At 45.7% G+C, this 24,693-nt stretch overlaps 1 protein-coding gene and 1 long non-coding RNA gene across 3 annotated transcripts in view; one reads left to right on the top strand and one right to left on the bottom strand.

Moving 5' to 3' along the window:
* The window catches only part of ATXN1 (ataxin 1), a 417,087-nt gene that overhangs the window by 300,336 nt on the left and 92,058 nt on the right, over nt 1-24,693 (top strand). The window lies entirely within an intron of this gene.
* On the bottom strand, nt 4,602-11,570 carry LOC146401198 (uncharacterized). Its single transcript, XR_014809688.1, has 2 exons — nt 11,468-11,570; nt 4,602-7,381 (listed from the first exon to the last, which is right to left on the bottom strand). It is a non-coding gene; the product is annotated as an uncharacterized LOC146401198 (long non-coding RNA).

The raw sequence follows: 24,693 nt of genomic DNA, 5'->3' as shown, positions 1-24,693 counted from the left end.
TCTTAGGAAGAGAGACAGCTCAGAACGTGCCCCCTCCTTTCTTAGAAACCCCTAAGCTCGGGGTTCCCGCTGTGGCACAGTGGGTTAGGGATCTGGTGTAGCTGCAGCTGTGGCATAGGTCGCAGGAACTTCCCTGGCCCAGGAACTTCCATATGCCATGGGGGCTGCCAAAAGAAAGGAAGGGAGGGAGAGAAAGAGAGAAGAAACCCCTAAGCTCTCAGCGCAGAGCAAGGAAGGGACAATCACAGTGACAGGTGGCCAAAGCGCTCCCATCAGCCTCCCCAGCCCTTCCTTCCTTCCTCGGCTCCCCATCAGTAGCCCATGTTCCCACCAATCCTCACTCCCATTGTAATTCCAACATCCCCGGTGCATTTGCTTCCAAGGCCCCCCCTCATTCTGACCCAGCCCGTCAGAATCCTCCCCACCCGAGGACCCAGCTCACACCCCTGTCTCCTCTACAAACCCTTGCAAATGCGAAGCGGGCCAGTCTGTCCCTTTTTTGGGCTCCCAGATCTCTTTGTTATTTGTATTTCTTTGCTATTTATAATACTTAGCCTGCTGATAGTGGAGTTTGCTACACTGTAGCAGAAAAGGCAGTCCGGGATGCCTGTTAGACATGCAGGCGCTGGTAAGAGGCTACCCAGCTTCAGTCCCCCCTCCTAGGGCATCTGATAGCGCTGTTATTGGGGTGAGTATCTAACTTCTCTGTCTAGTGTCCTCATTTGCAAACCTGACTTACTAATAGCTCCCTCACAAAGACATCCTGGGGGTTGAAGGAACTTACAGCTCTTAGAGCACAGGGCGTAAGCACTTCAGTGCTAGGGGTAGTCGTCCCGTCTCCCAGAGCAAAGAGACCACATCTTGGTCATGCATTTAGCTCTCGCCACTGCACTTTACATGTAGAAAAGACTCAATCCATGAACATCAAGTCCGTTTAGCCGTATAAGAATCTGTTCACTTGAGTCAGCTAAATAATTCAGAGTACAGCAAACCTCGCCTCCCACAGCCCCATCCCTGCAGCCACTGAAACTCTGTGAGGAATCAGAGTATTTCAAAACAGCCTCAGAGCCCTGTGGAAAACATGTCCAGTCGTCTTTATGTGTCTGCTTTCTCTTTTGGGTGCAAACACTCAGCAGAGCCCGATTAGAAGGCATGCGTATGTATGCAGCATTATTTTGCAGAAGCTGAATGAAAGCACGGGAGTTTGTCCTGCCTGCTGGTCGTGTCTGTCCCAGGGCTCAGTGCTCTAAGCACTGGAGGCAGTTGAGGGCCCTCGGAAAATGGAGCCCTTGGTGTTCTTCTCAGGAAGCATGTACAGCAAATCCGGAGGAAAAAAATCAGAGTGCGAGCCTCGTTTCCTTAGCGTCTTTGTAATAATATTGTGTGTTTGTCAGGGGGAGGGGAGGTATGAGTTTGTGTGTGTGTTTAACCTTCCTATAAAGAACAAGAGCATATCTCCCCTCGGAACCAGCCAAGTCTATATGAACTTTATCGGGTTCTGATTTCAGCCCGCCTCCCCCAGGAGACATGTGGCCACATCTGGTTGTCACAACTGGTGAAGCGCTAGCAGAATCGAGTGAGCAGTGACCAGGGATGCGCAGAACACCCCCCACAGCAGAGAATTATTCAGTACAAAGTGTCAGTAGCACCAAAGTTGAGAAACTTTGTTTACTTTGAACCTAAAAAGAGCAAGATGATTTCCTGGCGAGGGATGCATGTGACACCTGCCCAGGAGAGAGCCATGAGCCTCCTGGCAGGCCATGGGCGGGGAGGGGGGGGTGCCTCTGGACCCAGATTACGCACTTGTGCAAAGACCCCTCCCACTCTTCCTCCCCAGGAAATCCTGTTCATGAAGACAGGCTTCATAGGGAGAGAAAGGCTTCCTCTCACTTTGTCCTTGGCTGGCACATGGGTCCCTTTAACTCAATCCTGCCTTGTATTTGCGTTTTCACTTCCAGTTTCTTCGTTTTATGATTCCATGAAACAAGATACAGGTAGAAGTTGGAGAAGGGTTAAAGCAGCAGGAGGGTCCTGGGTGGAGGGAGAGGGAAGCAAGAGAGCCAAAAGGAGAGAGAGAGAGAGAGGGAAAGAGAGATGCACAAAAGATGTACAAATGGAGACTCGCTTGGTGTGGTGGTCCTCGAGTTTTCTGCTGAAGGTTCTGCCGCCAGTATCTCTCCATCCTTCACACACACACACACACACACACACACGCCCCAGCACCACATGCAGGCCAGGTGGCTCCTGCTTACATACATGGCTTGGCGCTTTTACTCTTTGGCTAAGCCTGTTTCACACATGAACAACACAGCCTCCTCCCAAAGATTTGTCATCCATCTGCTTGCAGAAGGGCTGTCGGCTTCCCTCCGAAAACCGGTCCAATCAACATTTTCCTTTGGCCAGCGTAGCTTACCAGCAGCTCCTCCATAAGGTCCCACATTGCAATCTCTCATTCTCATTTGCCTGGCTGGTTTCGCCCTTCTGTCCTCTCTGTGTCGCCCCCCCCCCCCCGCCCTCAGCCCTCTCCTTGCCTGTTAAGGAGCCCTGTCAGAATGAATGACAGAATCAACTTCCTCCCCCCAAACGGCTCATGACTCATAACGTGCAAGCAGTGTTGCCTTCTGTCCCTACGAGGTTTGCAGCTTCTCCCCACGCACATGATCCCCCTCCCGGAGTGAAGTAGCGGATGGATGCCTGGCCCCCACGCTCTCCAAGCTACGCCACTGTCGCAGTATTGTGGGCAAACATGCCACTGAGTCTTCCCTCCTGATCTGCTCCAGCCCGTCCTCTCGCATATGCTTGCCGCAGACCGCGGTTAATACCGGTCTGTGCGCATCTTGAGGCTCGCTCCCGAAGTCTCACTCCTCTGTCATCCTGCCAATGCGGTGCCACTTTCTCCTCGTTCCAGGACACTGGCAAACGAGGCATAGGAAGTGGACCCCCTTCTCAGCCATCGGAGCCCTGTCTGTGGTTGAGTGAGGGGAGCGTGGGATGGGCATGGGGAGAGGCCTTCTCCCAAATGACTTCTTGTTCCTAAACTTGGAAAAAGCAAGTACCAGAAGTAGGGAGCGCGCTCTTGAGAACCGAAAAGTAAATCTAATCATAAACTCACTGGTCTTTATAAGATAAGTGTCCAAGCAGAAGCCTTAGGGACCCAGATTGCAATGGAAGGGTTTTATGGGAAAAAAAATGCAAGAAAACAAAAAAGCCCAAATCTGATGTTATGAAGGAAAAGAAGAAAATCTGAAGGGTGGTTAAGAAGGCATATGGGAAATTTGCAGAATCCAAAGGCTGCGAATGATGCTTTTCCATGACCTGTAACCAGACTTTCCGTTGCAGCGTGGTAGCATGTCTGGGTAGTGAGTTGCGGGGGTCAAAACACAGTTAAAAGACGGCTGTACAAAACGGCATTTAAAACTGATACTTGAGTGAGGAATGCACGTGCCTGGTGGGGAACAGCTTGACACCGTGAAGGGAGGTGGGACCCCTTTTCCCAAGCGTTTGTGGGTTCAGAGGGTGTGGCCCTAAAAAAGGTGAATTTTAGAGTTCCTGCTCCAAAATTCGTTACCTGAATCAGATCAGTTGTCACGTGACAACACTCTCCTTTTATGGCTGTGTCATTGGCACGCGACGGTGTGTACGTTTAACTCCCACATGTGGATTTGCTATGTTGATACATTTCAGTATGATTGCCCCGCAGCGTTAGCGAACACCTTCATCACATCCCATGGTCGTCATTTCTTCCTTGTGGTGAGAACAGCTAAGATCTGCAGACAACAGAGTGGTGGGTACCAGGGGCTCGAAGAAGGTGAAAAGTGGGGATGTGTTTAAGGGACCCGCTTGCAACGAGGAGGTAATAAATCCTGGCGCTCCAAGGCACAGGACAGCGGTGACCGTCGACAGCACGGTGTTCTAGACACAGTGTCAGGGTGCGAAGGATGTAATTTTGTAAGCACCTTCCTGAAAATAAAGTATTTTTCAGCAATAAACCTTTCACATTGCTAGTTTCCCTCTGCCTTAGGAAAAGAGGAAAAAACTAAAATAAGACCTCAGTGGCCAAGGTTAAAAAAATGGAGAACGCAGAGATGATACAGATCAAAGAAACCTCTCTTGGTGAAGAAAGGCACCCTCGCCCCAGCCCCTGTTGCCATGTGTTGATCTAGGTCCCATGTCCCCACCTGAGGAGGCTTTCTTGGGAGGAGAAGATACACAACCGGGTCTTGACATAAAGATGTGGCTCGTTGTGTGGACTCCATTTCTGATGTGCTTGGCAAGTTGGCATGACCTCTTACTATTGCTGCCACTCGTTTTTTTTTTTTTTTTTTTTTTTTTTAATTTACTTCAAATCCAAAATTAAGGTCACTAAAGGGGAGGGTAGAAGGGATAGACTGGGGATTTGGGATTGGCATATGCACGCCGAGGTATATGGAACGATTAGCCAAAGGGGACCTGCTATGTAGCACAGAGAATGCTACCCAGTATTCTGTGATAATCTACTTGGGAAAAGAATCAGAATGGATATATGTATATGCATGACTGAGTCACTTGTTGTACAGCAGAAGTTATCACAGCCTTATAAATTAACTATACTTCAATAAAAGTTTTTTAAAATCCAGGTATTTTATTTCACTCTTGAAAGGGTAAATTTTATTAAATAATTTTTTAAAATTTGAAGTACAGTTGATTTTTGATATTGTTAGTTTCAGGTGTACAGCATAGTGATTCGTTTGTGGATTTGGGCTTCGTTGCAGATTATATCCCATTATAGGTTATTACAAGATAGCATAATTCCCTGCGCTATGTAGTAAATCCTTGTGGCTGATCTATTTTCTGTTATAATAGTTTGCATCTGTTAATCCTACACTCCTAATTTCTCTCTCTCCTCCTCCCTTTCCGCTTTGGTAACCGTTAGTTTGTTTTCCATATCCGTGAGTCTGTTTTGTATATAAATTCATTTGCAATATTTTTTAGATGTCCATGTACAAGTGATGTCATATAGTATTTATCTTTCTCTGTCTGACTGACTTCACCAAGTGTTAAATTCTCTAGATGCATGCTATATTGCTGCAAATGGCAACATTTTCTTCTTTTTTATGGCTGCCCTTCAATTTGTTAGGGAGACTTCCATGAAGGATTAGAAGTAGGGTTCACTGATGCAGAGTCACCAGGGCTAGAGGGACAGGGGAACCCTTCTCTGCTAAGTCTCATGCCAAGAAGGGGAGGGGGAATCTTTTCAAATCAAAGAGTCAAGAACATCACCAAACAGCATTATAGCTGTCTCGGAGCTTCTGTTCATTGAAGGCAGAGATTTCAAAGGTGTTAGAAGAGGAGACGCATGTACTCCAGTGTTCACTGCAGCACTTTATACAATAGCCAAGACATGGAAACAACCTAAATGCCCATCAACAGAGGAGGGGATCAAGAAGATGTGGTATATATATATACAGTGGAATATTACTCAGCCATTAAAAGGAGAAAAATAATGGCATTTGCAGCAACATGGATGGACCTAGAAATTATCATGCTAAATGAAGTCAGACAGTGAGATACCAATATCATATGCTGACACTTACATGTGGAATCTTAAAAAAAGGACACAATGAATGTCTTTGCAGAACAGATACTGACTCACAGACTTTGAAAAACTTAGGGTTTGCAAATGAGACAAGTTGGGGGGTAGGGGGATGCCCTGGGGGTTTGGGAAGGAAATGCTATAAAGTTGGGTTGTGGTGATCGTTGTACAACTATAAATGTAATAACATTCATTGAGTAATTAAAAGAAGAAGAGGGGAGAGGACAGGAGCTATTGTGACACCAGGCAGGTGGAGGAAAGAGAGTGTGACCTGGGGCTTTGGTGTGAACAGTATCACACGCCCTCACTTAGTACGCACAACCCCCTCTCGCTCACCCCCACGATGAGCCCTCAGCGTGTCGCCAGAGGACGTGTGCCTATTTCTTGGTGCAGAGTCTGCCCCCGTGTCCAGCCATGTGGCCAGTCCTCTTTAAGAACTGCTGGCAGCAAGCCAGGGCAGCTCTGCTCCAACTTGAATTGAGAAGGAATATGACTTTGCCACTTTTTTTTGGACACGCAGACGAAAAGCAAGCCCTCTTGTCCTTCGGAAGCGAATTGTCCTATGGGAGCATTGTTTCTGCAACAGGCACTGAGATTCGAATATTAGAAGAAATAGATGTGCAGTGGCCACCAGATGGGCTGAAAGGTCCATCGTGGCTAAAGCTCTTGTTTTCCAAGTTTATTTCCGGAGAAAATCTTCAGTTTGGGACTTAGCCATGGTTGGTTTGCATTTGTCTTAGGGTGTTTGTCCTGATCCTGCTGTGGTACGTAGGAGTGAGTGTGTGTGTGTGTGTGTGTGTGCGCTCACGTGTGAGCACAGTGACTCCCACACGTGTGCTTGCACACTCCCCTCCCCCGCACACGGATGAGGCTTTGTATGTGTCTGTCCCAGTCTCCTCCCTCCCCCGGGCCTATATATATCCTTGCCTTACAAAATAGGAGGGGGTTCCCATCATGGCGCAGTGGGAATGAATCCACTTAGGAACCATGAGGTTGTAGGTTCAATACCTGACCTCGCTCAGTGGGTTAAGGATCTGGTGTTGCAGTGAGCTGTGGTGTAGGTCGCAGGCATGGTATAGGCTGGCAGCTCCGATTGGACCCCTAGCCTGGGAACTTCCATATGCCGTGGTGTGGCCCTCAAAAGCCAAAAAAAAAAAAAAAAAAAAAAAAGTAGGAGGCAGTCCGTGTTTAACTCTATAGCTTTTCACATTCAAAATATTTTTGAGAAATGTCCATTCAGAGGAAAAAGAATGACTCCAACTCCTGAGGTCTGAGTATTTATACATTACCCTTCATCTTCTCATCTCAGAGCTGTACTAATCCATTATTTTAAAATTTTGTATTTTAGGAACTCCCCTTGTGTAGCTCAGTGGGTCAAGAATTCTGCTAGTGGAGTTCCCACTGTGGCTCAATGGTGGTGAACCCGACTAGCATCCATGAGGACCCACGTGTTGCCATAAGCTGCAGCACAGGTCACCCATGTGGCTTGGACCGGGCATGGCTGAGGCTGTGGCGCAGGCCAGCAGCTGAAACTCCAATTCGATCCCTAGCCTGGAAACATCCATATGCTGCAGGTGTGGCCCTAAAAAGAAAATAAAAAATAAAATCACATGCTTTAGTCCTTGTTTCTCCAAGGAAAGGTGCCCACATGTCACTGAGTGCGGTCAGTGTGTTTGCTTCTTTTCTTCCTTCTATGTCCTCGCCATGGTTAAAATGATGCCACCGCTTGAGACGTGGGGGACGTGTGCTGTGTTCATTTTCTTAGGTGCACGAGAACGTCTGTCTTCTCCCACCATATCAGATACAAACCTGGAACGGGAAGGCCAGAAACAACCCTTGTTAAAAAGCTCACGCTACCCTGGCGACTTGAGTTAGATGACCCTCATACAAAGCTGTCCCCTCTCCTCATGTGCTTCTAGTGACTTCCAACTGGGAACCTTATGGTTTCACATGGAAGTCAAAAAGGAGAACACGGATACCCAGCCAGCGTGAGGGGTTTTTTTTTGGGGGGGGGGAGAGTTGTGGTTTTTTCTGTTTTTTTTTTTAATGCTGTAAGGCAGTAGCATGCATATATCACATGTAAATCAGGGTCAGACAGGGTGACAGTCAGCTATGCCGCTAATGAGAAATTATGCAAAATTAGATGGATTATGTACACGTTTTCAGCTTTTGTCTCTTCGCAGTGGAGATCTTTAATTAAAATACACAGAAGAGAGGCCCAGGGTGTAACTGTTAGATATTATGTGCTCTGGTTGTAAGGGACTACCCTTCCCAGTTATTTTTATGGGTCATTCTGTCCAGTGGCAACTTAGAATAGACAGCCATCCCCCAGCTTCCCAAAAGGAATGTCTGTTTTCTCACTTTCTACTAATTACTTCAGGTCTAAGAGTAAGGACTTGTCACAGAGAATGCAAATTAGTCAGTGTCAGGGTACTACTAAATGGGGATTATTTGGGTCTGAGTTTGATCCACTTAGGGCAGAGTAACAAGATCACTGACGAATGGCCACATCCATGCACGCTGTGTAGACATACAGAACACCAGCAAAACTCCAACATCATCTTCCTAATACTCTGTCTGTTGATAATAAAAACATATAAATATTACTTTTTGTTTGTTTTTGTTTTTCTTTAGGGCCACACATGTGGCATATGGAAGTTCCCAGGCTAGGGGTCACACTGGAGCTGCAGCTGCCAGCCTACACCACAGCCAGAACAACGCGGGATCTGAGCCTCATCGGCGACCTACACCACAGCTCACGGCAACACTGGCTCCTTAACCCACTGAGCGAGGCCAGGGATCAAACCCGCGTCCTCACGGATACTAGTCAGGTTCGTAACCCATTGAGCCGCAATAGGAACTCCCAAAACACATCTTTTGAATCATGCTCCCCCATCCTCGGCCTTTTAAGAGATGCCGACAGTAAATGCATTTTAATATTTATTTAGGAAACTGGCAGCCTGGGACTGTTTCACAAGATAGCTCATTTGTTTGCGAGTCCCCAGAGACAGGGCCAGTCATAACATCGTCTCTGGCCACCTTCACAACCCTAGCAGCAAAATGCAGTGGCGGACACTCTGCCTTGAGGTTCAGAGAGAACCCGGGCGCTGTTGTCATTTCCATTTGAGTCAAGTGATTTAGCGAGGATTCACGGAATTTGACTTCATTTGTGGTGTCCTCTCCTTCTAAGAGTGCATTTTTATTGCAGCAGAGTATTTGTGGGCCATATCCAAGGCAGCAGTGCGGTCGTGTGTGTGTGTGTGTGTGTGTGTTGTATAAAAAGTGACTGTCCCCCCAAGCCACCCTCTGTCCTTGTAGGTCACTGCACCAGAGCAAATGTGCTCTGACCGTGTCCAACTAGGCCAGAGAGTGAGGCTCACCCTTGAACAGCGCTGTAGATAATAGGATGAGCAGTTACTTCTCTGTCACCACGTGCCCACACTCCCGCTGCCCTCCACGGAGGTAGAAGAGTGGACGTGGCTAAATGCTGGCAGAAAGCCCTGACATTCCTTCAGAAGTGTTGCCGGCTTTTTCTCTCCCAGCCGAAGCTCACTTGCCCCAGCACCTCAGTGGCAGCCCCGCACACCTCCAGCTCTGCTTCCTTTGTGTACCTTTCCCCTCAAGGCTCCTCTTACACCCTTGGTTGTTATATTTATTGATGGGGGCCGACCTGGGCCTCACAGCTCTGAGAATGGCACCCCTGAGGCCCAGTCCTTTTCCCCATGCACCCAGTCATTCCCCCCCGCCCCAGTGATGGAGAATATCCCTTTTTTATTGCAAGCCATAGGGACATTTTCATTCATTCCTTCTAAATATTATTTTAAAATTTAGACCGTCGATCATTTTGTAATGTATAAAAATGCTGAATCACCATGTTGTACACCTGAAGCTAATAGGTCCATTATACCTCACCTTTTTTAAAAAGCTGAAAATTTAAAAGTACTTTAAAAATTGGATGATCACTGGGTGAGTAGATAGTAAGGGCATGATGATAAGATAAGCTTGGTTGTTAATTACAACAATAATGACTACAGTAGATAAGTTACTGAGCATTTATTATGTGCCAAGCATTGTGCCGAAAAAAAATTTTTTTTTTTTGTCTTTTTGCCTTTTCTAGGGCCGCTCCCGCGGCATATGGAGGTTCCCAGGCTAGGGATCCAGTCGGATCTGTAGCTGCCGGCCTATACCAGAGCCACAGCAACGCGGGATCCGAGCCGCATCTGCAACCTACACCACAGCTCACAGCAATGCTGGATCCTTAACCCACTGAGCAAGGCCAGGGCTCAAACCCGCAACCCCATGGTTCCTAGTCGGATTCGTTAACCACTGAGCCATGACGGAACTCTATTTTTCTTTTATTTGATGAACACCTGAAGAACCTATTATATACCAAGTATCTTTTGGTGGCTTTAGGACAGACAGCATTCATTTCTCAATCTTTAGCTGTGCCAGAGCCGTCTGACACACACTTCTGTTAATCACCCTGGCTCATGATTCCTTCCCTTCAATCAAGCATTCATTCACACAGGTTTTAACCTCAAGAGCCCTGAGGTTAAAGATGGATTTAAGATGGGGGGTGGTGTTCCTGAAAAAGTGGACATTGAACCACATCTTTAAAGAAAGTATTATATTCTAGACTGGACTAGTGGAGAAGCCTATTCTAAACATGGATGTCCCATTCTCTTCTGATTTGGATCTTCTTGACAACAACCTAAAACTTAGAAATCCTGCATCAGTTACTACGCATCATTCCCTGCTCGACTTACGCAGTCCTGTGCTTCGATAACAGTCTGTACATTGTCAAAAAGTACACAGTTATGTAACTTATTGTTACCGAATATAATTTGATTTGAATTGATCAGCATTGCTGGTGCAATATTCACTAGTGTTGTATAGATTCTGATTTTATTTTGATTATACTGTTCTGCTGAACCTGTGTTATTTATTTGGCATAGGTCTGTGTACAGAGCCCTGTGGCATGGAATGGCAATATCCTTTATGTATGAAACACTGATAGTTTTGATTAGCTTCTTCGGGATAGAGACATGGATTGGTCCTTTGAGCTCAAATGGCATCATTTATTTGGTATCGTATTCATAAACTGAAAAACAGGGTGGGCCATAAAAAAATAACCCCATATGTTAAAATAAGCATATAATCCAATGCTTTTTTTATGCTGATTTCCCTTAAGAACTGTGGCTGAGAAATTGTTGTTGGTGTTTCTCTTGCCTTCATGATAAAAACCCTTCCAAAACTCCTATCTGTGTTATCTATGCAGCAAACTGGGGATGCTCACTGCGTTGCCGTGCGTTGTGGTATAGATTACAGACGTGGCTCAGATCCCGCATTGGAGTGGCTGTGGTGTAGGCGGCCAGCTGTAGCTCCAGTTCGACCCATAGCCTGAGAACTTCCATAGCTGCAGGTCCAGCCCTAAAAAGACAACAGCAACAACAACAAAAAAGCCACACCGGTACTGGGTTCACAGGAAAGTAGATGTGTGATGCAGTATTAATTATTGGGCCAGTAAAATGTCTCTAGTTTAGGCTTTTGGAGAGAAAGTCATTTTACATTAATTTGACCTAAATTACGGGATCCTTCTAAGAAAACAAGTTGTGTTGCTTCAAGGCATATAAGTTGTTGACTAAAGGTTGTTTCCAATTCATAAACACAGCTTGACAGAAACTGGCAATGACCATTTGTTATCAGCACAGTTAATGCAAAAATGGATGCTCGGAAAAGCCTGATGTTTTCCCATGAATAAATGAAACATCTGCCTACAATCCTATTTACGTCACTGACTTATGTGCTGGTCCCCTTTTCTCTCACCATGCATAATTCTCCTCACTCATTTGAGGGGAAGGAAAAAAAAAAAAACACAATTAAAACTTTGCTCACCTTCTTTTTCCTGCCTCGAGATAATTCTTGCTTCCCGAGGAGATACGGAGGGAGGAGGCTTTCAGAACCCCGTGTTGCTCCTTCCTTGAAGCAGGAAGGCTCTAGATAAAAAACAGAGCCAATGACGTTGGTATATTTATTTTGGCTCTAACTAAGGGTTGGTTTTTTTTTTTTTCCTATTAATAAAAATACTACTTTAGTGGTTACCGTGGGGAGGGGCTAAGAAGGGGGTTGAGAGACACAAACTACTATGTATATAATAAATAAGCTACTAGGATATATTACACAGCACGGGGACAATAGCCCATCTTTTGTAGTCACTACACATGGAGTATAACCTTTAAAAATGATGCATCACTGTGCTGTACACCTGAAGCTTAGAGTATAAATCAGCTACACCTCAATTTTTTAAATACTTCAAACTTTAAAAAAATTCAAAACATCCATAAATAAAAATAAAAGCAAAAAGCTGAGGATTAAAAAAAAAAATGTCACTTAACTTACCTTGTCTTCATCAAACGGGCAGAGGGTCAATTAAAATTGTCATTTGTGGTGTCCGGGCTCCTCCCCAAGGCTGGAGTAGTAGGCGTCACAAAACTGGGCAAAACTCACTCGTGGGTCCTTTTTCTCAGCTGCTTCTGCCTTTGCTTCCTACAAAGCTCTCTTTCCCAGCTGCCTGGGGAAAACGAGGACTTTGGTGTTGAAATAACTCCTCTGGAACCTACAGTTGTGCCATAAAAACATCTGTGCACACACGAAGTGTCATCCTCTTGAATGGTCATGTTTCTTAGTGAATTTTATTTCTGTGCCTCGTGAAAGGTCCATGTTAAAGATGCCCCTGGCATGAGTCAGTACACGCCACTGGGACACACATCAGTGAGGTCTTCTGTATCAATATCCAACGTCTGTGGAAGCGGTCTCCAAAATTTGCATTCAGTTCCTTTTATAAGAAATTAAGTTTTGTAGTTCCTGTTGTGGATCAGCAGGTTAAGAACCCAACCTAGTGTCCCTGAGGATGCAGGTTTAATCCTTGGCCTCACTCAGTGGGTTAAGTGATCTGGCATTGCCGGGAGCTGTGGTGTAGGCTCGGATCTAGCGTTGGCTGTGGTGTAGGCCAGCAGGTTGCAGCTCCAATTCGACCCCTAGCCAGGGAACATCCATATGCTTCAGGTGCAGCCCTAACAATAAAAAAAAAAAAAAAAAAAAAAAAAGTTTTAAGAGATACCTTGACAGAGACATAAAAGAAAAATGAATTACTTGTGTTAAAATTATATATGCCTCTATACCAACTGTTGTTGCGCTGCCTCATATGCATTAATTGGCCATCTTTTATTTTATGTCATCCTTCGTGTTTTAAAATGATCGTTTTTGTTGGCAAAACCAAGGCATGAGGTCACTTGCCAGAGGACATGGCTGGTATTGTAGGTAGGCAGTTGGGTCCCTGGGAGAGTCGTCGTAAAAAGGGAAATGAGACTCCTGGTGAAGGGTCTGAGGTGTAATGACCTTTGCCTTCTAGAACCTCCGAGAGCCATACTTTGAGTCCATTGTAGTGAACACAAACCCACAGATCCTTAAATTGTACAGTCTTATTCATTTAACGCGAAGGAGCCCGAGAAATGGACTTATTAGGACATATTCCAATCTAGCAGTATATTTAGCAGAAGAAAGGCCAAAGGTCAGCATCTCTTGCAGAGGCTGCGAACTGTATGTTTTCAATAAGCGGCTCTCAGCTTCAGAAGGCATTTCTGTGTTCGGATAGATGAACACACAGGAACTCAAATCGAGAGGCCCCGAGTGAAGAGGTGCTACTGGGTTTTAGTTCCTTGTTGTTTTTTCAGCCGGGTGTTTTGAAATCAGTGGCTGCTTCATAAGCTGATAAAGCCGTGCGTACAAGCTGGAGCCACGAGAAGCGGGTTTGAGTAAGTCTAGACACTTGGTTATCTTCTGTCTAGCATTCATTTGTGTCGTGGGCGTCACACCCGGAGGATTAGTGTTTCGTTATGCAGAAGCTGTTTTATCTTTGGCTTCCTTCTAACAGCTCAGCGTGAATTCTGAGTGGGGAGAGAGAGAATAAAGGCCGGGGCTTTCGTGACTTTGGGGATCCCACCAGAACAGGCTGGATGGACTCTAACAGGGACGGCTAAGCATGACACCCTCCCTCTTTGACAGGTGACTTGGTTAGATACGTCTTGCCACCTCATTTTGTGGAGCGTGTACCAAGGAATTGACCAGGCTTCCCTGAACAGCGAGATGAGAGGGTAGAAATTCATCTCTGTATCTCGTATCTCACACCTGGCATAAATGATAACCAAGAATAAGGTTTCTGTTGAGCCGTGGAAATCTAGGAGCCTGGGGGACCCCTGTGTGTGTGTGTGTGTGTGTGTGTGTGTGTGTGTGTGTGTGTGTGTAAAATCACTGCCTGGTCACATTTTAATTAGCTTCTTTAGGCTCCAGAAAGCAGTGCGATTTTTAGCCCCCAAATTAAGCATCTCTCCTACAAGCAGCATTCTCTTTTCAAAACTTAAAATGATTTTTCCTTACTCTCTGACTTCCTGAGAGTATGTTTCACTTTTAGAATGCCTCCAGGAATGGAAATTAACCCATTTGCCCAAAAACCTGCCTCTTTAACATCTCCTTCCTTAAGCTGCATTCTTCCAAAGGATATCTGGGCTTCAGGCTAAATTCAGTCGGTCCTCGAAGTCAGCACTGGGTCAGGTGGAAACAGCCAGCCTACCATCACACATGCAGGCTTTTTCTCCGAACACCAAAATATCATGTCATGTGAATTAAAAAAAAAAAAAAAAAGCTAATTAAGATGCTGTCAAGACCAAGATTTCCAATTCTGTCCTAGTATGGATTTCTCCATTTCAGTCATCCATTCATTCTCTTAACCCACTGACTTAGATTCATTCATCCATTCATTAAACATTTGTTGCCTACAGTATAACTGCTAGAGAGGCTTTTATTGCTAGGTTCCTGTTTTATGGATATGAGCCCACCGTACAAGAGGGTCAGACTAAGAATAGGTGGATGTAGTGGAGTTCCCGTCGTGGCACAGAGGAAACAAATCCGACTAGGAACCATGAGGTCACGGGTTCGATCCCTGGCTTCGCTCAGTGGGTTAAGGACCCGGTGTTGCCGTGAGCTGTGGTGTAGGTCGCAGACACGGCTTGGATCTGGCATTGCCACGGCTCTGGTGTAGGCCAGTGGCTACAGCTCCGATTAGACCCCTAGCCCGGGAACTTCCATATGCCGCAGGTGCAGCCCTAAAAAAAAAAAAGAAAAGAAACCAGTTTTTCCTTTTGAAAGGCAGTGTGGTATATGGTAAGAACAAGGATTTAAGACCCAGATAGGGAGTTCCTGTTGCAGCTCAGTGGGTTAAGAACCCAGCATAATGTCTGTGAGGACGAAGGTTCGATCTCTGGCCTTGCTAATGGGTTAACGATCTGGCATTGCCACAAGCTGTGGCATAGGTCACAGATGCGGCTCAGATCCTGCATTGCTGTGGCTGCAATGTAGGTAGCTGCAGTTACAGTTCAATCCCTAGCCCTGGAACTTCCATGTGCCACAGCTGTGAAAGAAAAAAAGAAAAAAAAAAAAAAAAAAGAACCAAACAAGCCTGGGTTTGAATCTTGCCTCCGTAATGCACTGGTTTTACCAGTTTTGAGGAAGTTCTTTTGAGCTTCAGATGGTCTTTAGAGGGAGTGATCATTCTTGCTTGTAGGGTTGTGTGAAGATGAAAGATGAAACATGCAGCATCGGAACTCCCGTCATGGCTCAGTGGTAACGAACTCGACTAGCATCCATGAGGATGCAGGTTCGATCCCTGGCCCCTCTCATTGTGTTAAGGATCCGGCATCGCTGTAGATGCAGCTCAGATCTGGTGAGGCTGTGGCTGTGCTGCAGGGTGGCGTCTGCAGCTCCATTCAACCCTTAGCCTGGGAACTTCCATATGCTGCAGGCACGGCTCTAGAAAGACCAAAAAAACAAAAACAAAAATCACGCATTATGAGAATTGGTACATTTAAACCATTCCAGCCAAGTGTTACTTCTCTTGCCTTTTCTTCCTTTTCAAGCTGGTTTGGGGAGGAGCCGGAAGAACCCCTTTCCTCTCTCAAATAGAAGAGACCTCATCACCCCACCACTTGAGGCCTCTCAGACTTGGCTTCACCTGCAGCCCCCACAAGGCAGCAGGTCTGAGTCTGTGCTTCCCGAGCTGGGTGGCAGGTACCCAGCGTTGCAACATCACCTCAGAGCCTGAGTTTCCCGCTGTGCCCAGCGTTCATCCACTTTGATGACGCCTGAAGCTCCCAAGAGAGACAACAGTCCCCTGGAGTGGCCTGGAGAGAAGCAACCCTACCCCCCCCCCAGGCTCTCCCCCACAGGACGCCCGTTGTTCCATTGCCAAACTCCTGACCTTTGGGGAATTTGGAAATTTACTACTCTGTGGGGGGAAAGAGACAAAGAAATCCAAGATGGAGCGTTACAGAAAGTAAAGGGCTTTTATTATCATCGTGTTGAATTGGGTTTGGATTTTGCACACCCTTCAGATTTCTGAGGGTGTGGGTGAGAGCGTCCTAGGAGATTTAATTAGTTCCTTGAGAGGTGCCGAAGTTTGTGACACTGGGGCCCATTTTCTTTTGTCCGTGGAGGTGGGGGACGCTGGAAATGAAGTTTCTGAAAAACCGAGACTGTTGCCATGGATAGAATTGTATGGATATTTGAATACAGTTAAGTCCTCTGTAAAGTTTGATTTTGTTGTTTTGTTTTGGGAAAGGGGAAATTAAAGTTAAGTGTCCATCTGGGCAGAGAGGCGTGGAGGCAGACCAGTTAAGGTGTGATGATGGGCTTCTGAGTTGAGGAAGGAATGGGTTACTGTATTAGCAAACCCTTAGGAGGGAAGAAGACACAGGAGGCTGCCGAAGGCAGTGTCTTAAACTTAATAGTCGCTCACAATTAAGACCTGACTGACTTCAAACTCCATTTCGAAATAAGCTAGCATCTCTTCTTACCTTTGAGTGTTTGGATGCAAGGTCTGGACTGGATGCCTGGAAGCACGCACAGCAAAAGGGAAGGCTTTTCAAAAGTTTTCTGCTACCAGCAGAGTTTGTGTTCCGTAATTCACAATTCAAGGAGTCAGCCTTTACATGAACTCAAAGATGAGAACACCTCTGCATTTGCATCCAAGATCCAACAATCCTTTTACTGCCTTGATGTAGCAAACCTATATTTTATGCATTTAGTCATGTGGTCAACTGATAATGAATAGCTCCCCAGAGCAAGATCCTAGGAGATGGAGAAATGAATTAAAACATAGAAGCTGACCTCAATCAGGCTGATAGTCTACTAAGGAAGGTAAGACATATGTATGCATAATTTAAACACAGAGATAACATGGGTAATTATAATAGGAATCAAGAGAGATTGGATTCTAGTGGGTGGAGAAATGTTCCTTCCTTTTGAGGAAGTCAGAGAAAGGCATGAGATAGAGCTAAGCCAGGGCTTTGAATGACTAGAAACCCTGGTCCCCTCTCTTCCCACGGTGAGCCAGCAACCTCCACCTCCATCCACGCTGCGATGGCATCCGTTTCTCTCCCAGGAGGTTTATCATCCTTGCGCCTCATCGTTCTTCTGCATCTCTACTCTCCCTCCCTCCTATTTTAACCCCGCCCCCCCCGCCCCCGATGTCTTAGATCCTGATGCAGTCAGCAGGGATGTGTTTGTTTGTTTGTTTTTTACCTTCAAAAAGCATCTGGGTGAGGGTTTCTGGATTCCCACTTGTCTTCATAGGAAAATTCCAGGTCCTTGTTGCTATGACTGTGTAAACTGGCTCCAGGTTGCAGCAACAGGCATACTGTCAAGGGCTTTCACTGAGCATTACCCGTGAGTAGGACCTGCGTTTCCCATTTTTTTGCATACTGATTAATTTATTACAGATCTGCCATTGACTTGAATTCAGTATCGGTGTTGAAGTAACGTGTGGAATTAGTAAGATGAATAGAGACAGCCATACCCAGAGTCAATAAGACATGGAAATTGGTGATGTATAACTATTATTGATTAGGCCTCATAGAAGTCATTTTCAAGAGCATAGACTGTAGCTAATATCAGCTAGCATCCTTTAGATTTGTATTTTTTAACTATTTCATATCTTCCAGCATCCGACATTCTCATTCAAAGCAACTACTGTTAGGCCTAAGAGAGCATTGAACTCAGATGCACTCTGTTCCACAGATGTTGTGTATAACCTGAATATATGTGATTCTGATTTACTTGTTCATTAGAAGCTCCCAACTTAAAGGAAGCTCATGAGGTAGACTTTGAAAAATGAAGGAGTTCCCTTCGTGGCTCAGGGGTTACCGAATCCGACTAGGAACTATGAGGTTGCAGGTTCGATCCCTGGCCTCGACCAGTGGGTTAAGGACCCGGCGTTGCCGTGAGCTGTGGTGTAGGTTGCAGACACGGCTCGGGTCCCACATTGCTGTGGTTGTGGCATAGGCCGGCGGCTGCAGCTCCAATTTGACCCCTAGCCTGGGAACTTCCATATGTTGTGGGAGCGGCCATGGAAAAGACAAAAAAAAAAGGCAAAAAAAAACAACCCGAAGGAAAATGTAGTACAGCAAAGGATGTACTGTTTTCTATCTGAATTTTGTGCCCATCACCTTTGCTCAAGCAGGGGACCCTGTGTTAGAAGGCATCTTCTTAAGTGGGTTTAGATGATGGTTTCATTCATCATTTCCCAAATATTTGTTCCATGAAAAAAAAAAAAAAAAGGCTGGACAGAGCCTGCAAAGTGAATCTTTAAAATCCCAGTGCAAGGCCGCCTTCCTGATTCTCATCTTCGTAAATCAGATTTACTCTTCAAAGGCCGTCTCAGCTTCTTCTCCCCCGTCAAAGGCCTTTGAGCACTTCTTTGGTTCTCTAACTGGCTTATGATAGTAGGTCTCATATCCTCCACTGGATAAATCCCTTCAAGGGAAGAGACCTCGGTTAAGCACACAGTGGAGTCAAGTGTTTTGAAATTGAAAAAAAAAAAAAAAAAATAAGGGGAGAGGACGATGGCTCGAAGTCATCTTGCCCAGGGTCACAGAAAATAAGAGGCCAAAGCAATATCAGAACCCAGGTCCTGCCCCTGACATCAGCCTCTGTTGTGACACACCTGGCATTTGGTTCAAGCACTTTATACATTTCTGGCGATGTGATACACATCCTCTCCAGCCAGAGGACGTGAACCCACACTCAGTTCTCGAAGGGTTCCTCCTAAAGCATCCTTTAGAGCCAGCTTAAACCTGCCCCTTGCGTTCATGGACCTTTTCTCATCTAGCATCATGGTGTCCGCCCGGACGTCACTTCCACAGAAGGCCAGCAGGGGGAGTCCACGCGTGTGGAATTCTATAAAACCAGCTGTGTTTTAAAAACCCACAGACTGAGTAAGATATGTGAGGCGAAGGGGCCAAAAAGAGCCTGGCTTCTGCATGTCTGAGAGCTTTTTTAAATGCTCTTAAAAACAACCCTAGACCTCCATCGACCAGCTTTTTAAATTGTATGCACTGCAAGTCAGATTCTTAACTAGGTTTAAAAAGTAGGTACGCAGTAACAACTACAATTACCATGTTTGTTAGTTTGTTTTTTTAATTTGCTTTTTATTATTGTTGTGCTTTGTATAGAGAAGACAAAAGCAGAGGCAATTCTGTAGAACAGGCAACCACTCAGGGTAACCATCTCCTGCTGATTCGTAAACGTCGGGGCAAAGCAGAGTTTGCTTTTTGGAAAATAAATGTCAAAGCAAGTCAGAGTCATTTATTCCTTAGCAGGAAATATCGATCTGGTGACATTGTTCGATTATAATGACTGTTTCTATTGTGTTCAATGACTGAGGTATATTTAACCAATTTGGGTGAAGAATGGAGCACATGGCGCCATTGGATTGTCTAAACGTTAGCAGCCAAATGATGTTTTAGCCAGTTCATTTGTTCGGTCACCAGTATGTATTAAGCACCTACTGTGTGTCAGGCATTCTTCTGGGTGCCAGGGTAAGAGATAGGGTTCTGGAGTTGGACACATTTGGGTTCAGGTTGCACTTGTGCTACCTACTAGTTGTGAGAATTTGGACAAGCTAGTCAACTATATGGTCCTTCTTTTCCATACAGCCATAAATGTTGTTCTGAAAATTAAAGACACAATTATATGTCATGAATTTAGACAGTGCCTATCAGATGGCAAGCCCTAAGTTGCATGAACTTTTGTAACCATCGTCATCATACTCCTTGTCCTCATCGTATTTATGATATATATGTATTTAAAATAATTAGATTTGGAGTTACCATTGTGGCTCAGCAAGTTAAAAAGCCGACATAGAGGAGTTCCCGTGATGGCACAGTGGTTAATGAATCCGACTAGGAACCATGAGGTTGCGGGTTCAATCCCTGGCCTTGCTCAGTGGGTTAAGGACCCGGCGTTGCCGTGAGCTGTGGTGTAGGTCGCAGACACGGCTCGGATCCCAAGTTGCTGTGGCTCTGGCGAGGGCCGGCAGCTATAACTCCAATTCAACCCCTAGCCTGGGAGCCTCCATATGCCACGGGTGTGGCCCTAGGAAAGGCAAAAAGACCACAAAAAAAAAAAAAAAAACACTAAAAACCCGACATAGTGTCCATCAGAATGCGTGTTCAATCCCTGGCCTCACTCAGTGACTTAAGGATCCAGCATTGCTGAAAGCTGCAGCATAAATCTCAAGAGGCAGCTCAGACCCAGTGTTATTGTGGCTGTTCCAGTTTGACCCCTAGCCTGGGATCTTCCATATGCCGCTGAGTGGCCAAAATAAATAAATAAATAAATAAGTAAATCTATACATACTTGATTTAAGATTTTTATTATAGTTGATTTACAATGTTCTGTCCATTTCTGCTATACAGCAAAGTGACCCAGTCACACACATATATATGTGCATTCTTTTTCTCACATTATTCTCCATCATGTTCCATCACAAGTGACTGGATATAGTTCCCTGTACTATACATATAGCTGGATCTCATTGCTTAGCCACTCCAAATGGAATCGTTTGCATCTACTAGCCCCAAACGCCCATTCCATTCCCTCCCCCTCCCCCTCGGCAACCACAAATCTGTTCTCCATGTCCATGAGTTTGTTTCTTTTCTGTAGATAGGTTCATTTGTGCCATATATTAGATTCCAGATGTAAGTGACATCATATGGTATTTGTCTTCCTCTTTCAGACTTAGTATAAGAGTCTCTAGTTCCATCCATGTTGCTGCAAATGGTGTTATTTTGTTCTTTTTTATGGCTGAGTAGTATTCCATTGTGTATATATACCCCATCTTCTCAATCCATTCATTTGTCATTGGACGTTTAGGTTGTTTCCATGCCTTGACTATTGTGAATAGTGTTGCAGTGAATTTAGGGGTGCATTTATCTTTGTAAATGAAAATTTTGTCCGGATATATTCCCAGGAGTGGGATTGCTGGGTCATATGGTAGTTCTATATTTAGCCTTCTGAGGTACCTCCATGCTGTTTTCTGTAGTAATTATACCAATTTGCATTGCCACCAACAGTGGAGGAGGGTGCCCTTTTCTCCACACCCTCTCCAGCATTTGCTATTTGTGGACATGTTAATGATGGCCATTATGACTGGTACGAGGTGTAGTTTATTTAAAATAGACACTAAGGAGTTCCCTGGTGGCCAAGTGGTTAAAGGATCTGGTGTCGTCCCTGCTATGGCGCAGGTTTAGTCATTAGTCTGGGAACTTTAGCATGCCATGGGCATGACCGAAAAAGCCAAAGAGATGCTAACTCATATTTCCCTGGGCTGTATATACCATCCTAAGGATACATTCAAGGAGTATACATTAGGATACCTGGAAGACAGTACTTTTCTTCTTCAAACTCCCATCCACCCTGCAGCCTGTTGTCCTTCTGCAATCCTATTCCTGGGATGTCACTGAGGTTCTCCCAAGCACCTTCCCGCAGGGCCAGGCCCCCCCCCCCCCCCCATCACTCCTGTGTTCATGGTGTGACTGCTAGACACCCTTCTGGAATATTTCATCAGCTCCTATTTCTGCCCTTTGATGTCAGAAGGGTTGGTGATGGGGCATTCTTTTACTCTCATGCCAGCAGAGGTAGGGAAAGGAGTCCCCTCCCTCCTGAATATTATAATTTCTCTTTTTAGATCCTAAATCGTGGCAGGCTCATATTGTCTGTGACCCCACGGTCCCTCCCCACTGCCGCCACAAGAGGCTGGGTTGGGAGGTGTTCCCCCTGTTTATCCCTCCTTACCAGCACCTCTGTGCCCCCCTCCAGCGTCCCCCCCCGCCCAGTTCCACGGACCCTCACCTGAGAGTCAGATCCTTTCTTAGACGGCAGGCCGTGGAGAAGGTCCACGCAATGCTGACCTTTCAGATATCCATGAAGACAAACAGGCAGAAACCAGACAGGCCTCTATACAGACACAGCATCTCTCCACCTGCTTCACGCAGACGTGCACATCCGCAGGGTGAGTGTGCAGCTCACACCCTCCCGCTGGGCTTCCACCTACACGTGATACAGTGAGAAGCTACTGACCTGGTATTTCAGAGCATAGGTTTCTAGCCTCATTCCTTGACTGGCTGACAGTTCTGTGCCCTTGGGCGTTTTAGGCATCTCACTTCTTTGCTTCTTTAACTGAAGTATGGTTTTTTTTCTTAGCACCTCGCAGTATCTAATTGAAAGTGACACAGGAGCAAACAAGATACTGTAAGTGAAACTGTTTTCAGCATCCAAAGGGTGATACGGATATTTTTGAGCAACATGTCCTGACGTATTCTGAGGACACACTGACCATGAGAAGGTCATTTTAGTGACCTCTGCGTGCCCCAGGGAGAGGGGTGACCACCATTTCAATGTCTGCATAGGGACTGGTTTGCTCCTCCATATTCCGCTCCAGCCATTCCATCTATATATTTTTTAAGATTTTATTTTTTTCCATTATAGTTGATTTACACTGTTCTGTCAATTTTCTACTGTACCGCAAAGTGACCCAGTCATACATATGTATATATTCTTTTTCTCACATTATCCTCCATATTATTTTGCATCACGAAGGCATAGCCTCAGGGAAGAACATTTTTAAAACACATTGGAATAATGTGCTTCTGTCCTTAACCTGAAGCTAAAACTTTCGGATAAGGGTAGTGCCTCAGAATGTGATCATTTAAACTGAAGCCAAGGTAACCATCATTATCACCATGTCCTCGTCCATGACCTTGGCCACATCATATGTCTCTCTGAGCTGCACCTTCCTCGAGCGTGATCACTGACTTCCTCCGGCTATGAACCTGCACCAGCCTGATTGCATAGGCAGGTAGGACGAAAGTCGGACCCTCTAGTGCCGTCAAAGGTTATGAATGCATCACATGGGTTAGGTTCAAACTCATGAACCTTCACGTTTCCTTGAAAATAGAAAGTGAGGCATTCCCGTCGTGGCGCAGTGGTTAACGAATCTGACTAGGAGCCCTGAGGTTCCGTGTTCGATCCCTGGCCTTGCTCAGTGGGTTGAGGAGCCAGCGTTGCCGTGAGCTGTGGTGCAGATCGCAGACGCTGCTTGGGTCCTGCATTGCTGTGGCTCTGGCGTAGGCTGGTGGCTACAGCTCCGATTCGACCCCTAGCCTGGGAACCTCCATATGCTGTGGGAGCGGCCCTAGAAAAGGCAAAAAGACAAAAAAAAAAAAAAAGAGAGAAAATAGAGGTGACATGGTTAGTAGTTTAGGAAATCCACACTAGAGCTTGCCCAGAGTCTCCTCTTTATTCTTGAAAAGCTGTTTCGCTTGGGTTCTTCTTGGTATGATTAATTTCAAGAGAAAGGAATCCAAAAATTCTGTCTACTTCACCATTCCTCCAAGGCGTCTAAAACTAGGGTCCTGTTGTTTGCATTAGAGAAGGAAAACTATAGAAGCAGAAGAAAAAGACAGGAGGAGTGGTTTCAAGAAACCAAGCATTGAACCATCAGCTTCATTTGCATTTAAAACCAAAGAAAACATCGCAGACACACGTTTATAGTTTTTCCCTTCCACAAACAGGACTCGTAGTAAATGCTCCTTCCCCTGCTAGGGAAATTCACTGTCACTTCATGAAGTCGAGAGCAGGGTTAGGGTCCCAAAGCCCAGTTTCCCTTCCCAGCCCCCAGTTCCAGGGCCTTGCCCCATGTTCTGCCTCTTCCTTCTTTCATCTCCAATAAACATAATGTCTTCATCTGAGCACTGATTTCATGCGTGTTCTGTAAAGGACATTAGCAGACTTTGCACATGGGATGCATAAATATTAGCCCAGACCCGGGACAGGATGTGCTGGCAGTGGTCTGCGGGAGGAGTGGAGGGCAGGAGCTGTGGTTATGAACTTGACGGTCCTCCAGTCGCCCATGGCAACCAGGAACCGGGAGCTGCGACCGCCAGAAGGAAAGCTTGGACGAGTTCACCTCTGAGATGGTTTCTGGTCTGGCGCTCACATTTTATGAAACCCGGGCTTTATACAAACAGGTTGTTTTATTGCTTCCTGCATGGCCAGTCTGTTTGATTTCTTTGCCCAGCTCCCTGAGAGCATTCTGAATTACAGCTCGGGTAATTTCCATCCACAAGGCGCATGACGTCATAGTGGAGGTTGGGGAAACCGTGTCAAACGGTTATTAACCAGAATGCAAAAAAGATAGGTTGGGACATTCAAATAAAGGTGTTTTGGGATAAAATACGAAAGATCACGCAGGTCCTAACTTGCCCTGTATCATCGTTTATAGCATACGGGCAGGACTTTTGGCTTTTATTACTGTGTTATAAATAGATGGCTCCTTACGAGCAGAGGCTGTCGTTAATCAAAAGCTGGCTAGCAAGTTTTGTGTGCCTGCTGATTAACCTGGAGCAGATTTGTCTTCTGACAGGCGCGCGGGGGAAACGGGTACAAATGCACTTCATCCACCAATCAGCGTCTTGCTTCAGAGCAAAGCACGAGGTGGGACTGTGGGTTCCTGCGTACAGGTCCCCTGTGGTATTCCGCGAGATCCCAATGCGAAAGGCTTGCTTTAGAGAAATGAGACAAATACCAGGACGTCTTCCAAGCTTAGTGCAGTGGATTATGGGCTTAGATGCTCAATAAATACTGTTAAGTGAAGGGAGAAAGTTTCCTAGACTAAAAGCAGGCGACTGGAGAAGTGATTACTCTGAACACAGAATACAGTGCGTCCCTCT

Source organism: Sus scrofa, chromosome 7, assembly GCF_054392235.1.
Source record: "Sus scrofa isolate SSC_HxYL_T2T_F1_AM1 chromosome 7, Sscrofa_HxYL_maternal_Yorkshire_Landrace_v2.0, whole genome shotgun sequence".
NCBI classification, from domain to species: domain Eukaryota; kingdom Metazoa; phylum Chordata; class Mammalia; order Artiodactyla; family Suidae; genus Sus; species Sus scrofa.
The sequence above is the reverse complement of the archived record's forward strand: the minus strand, read 5'-3'. Positions and strand labels throughout refer to the sequence as shown.